The sequence below is a fragment of the Chrysochloris asiatica genome, unplaced genomic scaffold (genome assembly GCF_000296735.1).
Source record: "Chrysochloris asiatica unplaced genomic scaffold, ChrAsi1.0 scaffold00277, whole genome shotgun sequence".
In the NCBI taxonomy this organism is placed as follows: Eukaryota; Metazoa; Chordata; class Mammalia; order Afrosoricida; family Chrysochloridae; genus Chrysochloris; species Chrysochloris asiatica.
The window spans coordinates 2,938,084-2,943,860 of NW_006408795.1; the positions used below are offsets into that span (position 1 = coordinate 2,938,084).

Below are 5,777 nucleotides of genomic sequence, written 5' to 3' on the forward strand. Positions count from 1 at the left end.
TTGCAATGAAATGAAATATGATAGGATTAATGTAAAGCTGGTCTTCTCCCATGTAAACTATTACTCAATTCACAATAAAAACAAAAACAAAGTGTATACTCCTAGATGCAGGATGTGTCAGGAAACAATAGATTCATATAGTCATATTTTGATATTTTTCTTTAACAAAGGTTTCTGATTTTGTAGCAATCCTCTTTGACTTACCCTCCTACATGACTTAAGGATATAATTAAAAAGCCAACAGATAATGCAGCCTTCAGAAGCTCTGGGTTAAATTGATTTGTTGCATCACAGCAAGAGAGAACCTGTTGATAGTGAGTTGTTAAGTGACTTCAAGTCGGTTCCGACTCATAGCAATCTGGTATAGGGTTTCTGAGGAGTGGCTGGTGAGCTTAAACCACTGACTCTGTGGTTCAAACCAACCTTGTGGTCCAGCGCCTTAACCTACAGTGTAGTACAAACGAAATTGCCATTGATATGTGGAAAAACAAATGGCTAGGGGAGAAAGTGAGCTGAACACTGGGTGGGAGCTCTAATTGCAATAATCTAGAAAAGAGTAGGATCAAAATAAAACAATCTTCTTTGGCATGACTGGGTGAGGAAGATAGCAAGTCCATGACAATGATGGCTCTGGGACCCTGACTACAGATTTGGAATTGCTTTGATCATGAATACACGTTCCTACCTGCTGTTTAAGAACACAATGTCCAGTGATTTTCTATCTTAAGAGAAAAGAAAATCATATGTCTGTTTTAAACTTGAATGGGAGTGAGACTGACAGGACTGGTGTCTGGTGGGTCCCCGTGGTGCTCAGGTAGGACAGGGCCACTTCACACAGTCTGTGCCCCATCCCTCTCCCTTCTTGTGTCCGAGGACACACCAGAGGGAGGAAGTGTAGTTCAGGAAGAGGTGATGAGCTTGTGGGATTCGATCATATCCATAATAATGATTATGGCCACACACATACATATATTCCACCCCAGAATAGTAATTAGCTCTTCATGTGAACGATCATCTTATATCCTCCCGGTATTCCTATGAAGGAGTCCCGTTACTGTCTCTGCTCCACAGGAAAAGACACAGGTGCAGAGAAGTTAAGCATCTTGCCCACCTGTAAGAATTAAAAGATATTCCAATGAACTGTTTAAAATTTCCCGGTCCATGAATTGAACGGACATGTTACCAGCTATACTTCTGATTCTGATGAACTTTACAAAATTTCAGATCAATGTTCTACAGACAAAGAAATGATATCAGTTTGAAAAATGGCCCTTGTCTTATTGTGTCACAGTGGTTACATGTATGGCTGTTAACTAAACCAAAGGTCCGCAGTTCAAACCCAACAGTAGTCCTAAAGTAGAAAAATGTAGCTGTCTGTTTCTATAAAGATTTGAAGCCCTGGAAGCACTGTGGGGTAGTTCTTCTTAGTCCTTATGGGATCATTATGAGTTGGAATTGACTTGAAAGCAATAGGCTTTGGTTTTGGTCCCCAAAGATAGGTAACCATTATTTCTGAAATTTATGTATATGCTTCCTGCCCTTGTTTTTATACTTTTATTTATATTTATTATTTGTTGTGATTTTACTGATTTAAAAATTTTGCATACTAATTTTTATTCTGTGTTTCTACTTCTGTGATATGTATGTTTCCACTCAAAATTATGGAAGACTTACCCAAGTTAATATATTTAGACTTAGTTCACTGATAACTATGGTGTACTGTAAGGATTACAATATAATTTACATTTGATCCTCATTACTCACCGATTCCATGTTTGCGAATTCTCCTACTTGCTAAAATTTATGTAGAGTTCCAAAATCAACTCTCTTGGTGGGTTCATGGTCATTCACAGGCCTGCTCAGAGCAGCAAAAATGGGCTCATCTGATGCCCCACAAAATGCTCTGCCTTCTTGTTTGAGTTCTCATACTATAAACAAGGGTGCTGCTCAGGGTCTACATAGTACCACAGATTTGCGTTTTTTACTTTTTTTTATTGGTCATCTTGCTGTTTAAAATAATCACTGGATTGCTAGCCCAAGAGTAGTGTGGAAGCACTGTCTCACATCCCTAAATTCAAGAAGGATGTATTATGCCTTATAGAGAAAATGCTTATGTTAGGTAAACATCATTCAATCATTAATTATAATATTAATATTGACTCTAAGTTCAATGTTAATGAGCCAGCAATATATATTATAAGGTGTCTTTAAGCAGGAACGCGCAGGCACACACAGATACACACATAGGTGTAAATATTTATGTATATATATATATTTGTTGTTAAGTGCTGTCAAGTTGTTCTGACATAATGACACTATATTGGTTTTTCAAGGAGCAACTGGTGAGTTTGAACTACCACTTTGAAGTTCAAGTTGAACTTACAGTCCAGTGTATCCTACAGTACCACACCAGAATTCACTCTCTCTTCTCTCTATGCCCCTGCATGAGGCTATTTGAAGATCAAAGAGCACAGCTTTCGGTATGGGTTGCACCTCAGTGTAAAGAAATAAAAAATCCTCACCACTAGACCAATAAGTAACATCTTTATAAATGGAGAAACTATTCTGACTTCATTGTTCTTGGATCAACCATCAACACTTCTGGAAACAGCAGTCAAGAAATCAAACAGCGTAGTGTATTGAACAAATCTGCTGTGCAGAGCTCTTTAAAGTATTGAAGAGCAAAGATGTCAACTCGAGGACTAAGGTGCACCTGACTCAAGCCATGGTATTTTCAATAACCTCATATGTATACGAAAGCTGGACAGTGAATAAGGAAGACTGTAGAAGCATTGAAGCATTTGAGTTACAGTGTTGGAGGAGAGCACATTGAAAGTACTATGGACTGCCAAAAGAACAAATAGATTTGTGTTGGAAAAAGTACAGACAGAAGGTTCCTTGGAAGCCAGGATGACCAGACTTCGTCTTTCATATTTTAGATATATTGTCAGGAGTGGCCAGCCATTGGAGAAGGATAACATATTTGGTAAAGTGGAGGGTGGGAGAAAAAGAGGAAGACCCCTAGCAAGCTGGATTGGCACAGTGGCAGCATCAGTGGCTTCAAATGTAGCTACAATTGTGAGGTTGGCCCAGGATCGGGCAGTATTATTCTGTTGTGCATATATGGTCACTATGAGTTGGTACTGACTTGATGGCACCTAATGACAACAACAACAACAATTTTTAGTAAGGATTTCTGGTGTGGGCACTATATAATAAGTGCTGGACTGCTAACCTCAAAGTTGGCAGTTGAAACCCGCCAGCTACTCCCCAAAAACACTATGCAAGGTCACTATGAGTCAGAATCAACTCAACTGCACTTAAAACAGCACATTTTCAGAAAAGCATTAAGATCACACCCAGGCAATTTCCCCAGTTCTTCCTGTAAACCGATGGTAAAGTGCCCCACACTGGGCTCACTAAGGAATCATAATCTACTTTCAACTACTCCTCCTAAAAGCAAACTACTTCTCCCTAGGTTTGTTCCAGACTTATTAAAGCACTAGCCATATTACTTGTTTAATGTTCAGAAAGAACTCAAATGACCGTAGAACTTGAGTCGGATCTGGCTCACAGTGACCCGGTGCACAATAGAATGAAATACTTCCTGGCCCTGTGCCATCCTCACAATTGTTATGCTTGAACCCATTGCTCTTGTCACTGTGTCAATGCATCTCACTAGAGGACTTCCTCTTTTTTTGCTGACCCTCCACTTTACCAAGCATCATGTCCTTTCCAGGGACTGATCCCTCCTGATAGTATGTCCAAAGTATGAGACACAAAGTCTAGCCATTCTGGCTTCTGAGGAGCCTCCTGGCTGTACTTTTTCCAGCACAGATTTTTTTGTTCTTCGAGAAGTCCATGGTACTTTTAATATTCTTCTCCGGCACCATAATGCAAATGCATCTATGATTCTATGGTCTTCTTTATTCATTTGTCCAATGTTCACATGTATTGAACACTTTAAACAGGTCTTATGCAGCAGATCTGTGTTAATGCAATACATCATTTGATTTCTTGACTGCTGCTTCCATGTATGTTGATTGTGGATTGAAACAAAGAAGTATTTGACAACTTCAGTCTTTTCTCAACTTATCTTGATGTTATTTATTAGTCCAATTGTCAGGATTTTCATTTTCTTTACATTGGAGTACAATCCATACTACAGAATCTTTCATCTTCATCAGTAAGTGTTTCAAACCCTCTTTGTTTCCAGCAGCTCATCATAGTCTTCTTCCAATCCTGATGCCATGTTGTCTTAATGTATCCAGCTTTCTCAGATTATTATTATTATTATTATATTTTGGTTACATACATTTCATTACATCATAAATATCACCTATAGGTCTTAGGAATCACCTGGCCTTGTTTCCATAGCTGGATAGCTTTTACATCTTACTCATTGGCCTGTTGGACAGTTGCTTTTCAGACACATAGGTACCATCCAAAAATTTTTGGATGTCCTTGTTTTTCAACTGTTGTGACTTGCTGAATTAAAGCAGCTGAATTTGATACAAGTTCAATGTCATTTCCTTCAGATATTAGTTCATCTTTCTGAGCTGGAGATACTGAACAAGTAACACCTGCCCTCATCCGAACCCTACGGATGTATTTTCCACCCCAAAAGTTTCAGATTTCAGCAAGAGACCCACTCTCTTGGATAAAAACATGAGCATACACAGAGCTCATCTTGTAACGGAAGCCCAGTGTAACACCCTTGATCATATCCTGCACATCACTACAGATGGTGCAGACTGTAACTAGTTCCACCAGTTATCAACGTGAAACCTCTTCTTTTTCTGTCCAAGGAGACTAAGTTCTACAATGATGTAATTGAAGTCCCTTCTCGAGGTTCCTCAGAGGCTGTTCACCATAACTGTGAGGCCATTCAGACTGATGTCGACATTCTATAGAATGTCGACAACAGTCTAATTGCTGAGAATGGTTTTCATTCTCCCAGTAGATGCGGCAAAACTTTTCTCAGATTATTTATTCAATATACAGATTGAATAAGTATGACATACTTAGATCAAGATATAATCTGCTTCTAAGGATGGACTTGAGTATATATGTATATACGTGTATATATGTGTATGTGTGAAATGATTCACTTTATGGGCAGCATATGTGTTCTCTGATAAATTACATTAGAAGTCACCTGTTCAATGAGAATCATTAATCCAGTCAGTAGTATAGATTAAATACTAATATGAAAAATACAAAGGAAAAATTTTCAGTTAAAATACATGGAAAGGTTTATGTGCACAAATTAATAAAACTTAAGTGATAGAACAAAATTACTTCTAAAACAATCGGAGTTAGATGCACAGCAATTAATTTCAATAACATTCATTCACTAAGAGAAATCTTAATTTATAGAACCTAAAGGCATATAAGACAAAAGTGATGACTGTGAAAACAGCAAATGTATTGATAGTCTGTATGGAAAGTTACCAGTCAATAAGCCCAAAATGCTAACATAAAGGAACTTCAAAAGCAGTAAAGATTTAAACAAAATCCAATGACCTCAAAATGCCTCATTGTTTCCTAAGATATAAAGACCTTAGGGTCATAGCTTTGTAGGTTATTTCAGACAATTGGCCTAATATTAATGTTTTCAGATTTCTGGCTTTTATGGAAGTGTAGGTGACTCTCACAGACTGTTGCCCTTGGATGTCCTATTGAACCTTGAGTCTTGGCAAAACTAGAACAACAAAAACAAAAAGTCGTATTTAAGTCAAATAATGGTCCAGATAAACTAGTCACACCATTTTATC

At 38.0% G+C, this 5,777-nt stretch overlaps 1 protein-coding gene and 1 pseudogene across 1 annotated transcript in view; one reads left to right on the forward strand and one right to left on the reverse strand.

Moving 5' to 3' along the window:
- PTPRN2 (protein tyrosine phosphatase, receptor type, N polypeptide 2) overlaps positions 1-5,777 on the forward strand; it is a 1,341,366-nt gene that overhangs the window by 486,919 nt on the left and 848,670 nt on the right. The window lies entirely within an intron of this gene.
- Positions 4,396-4,952, reverse strand: LOC102840040 (annotated as a pseudogene).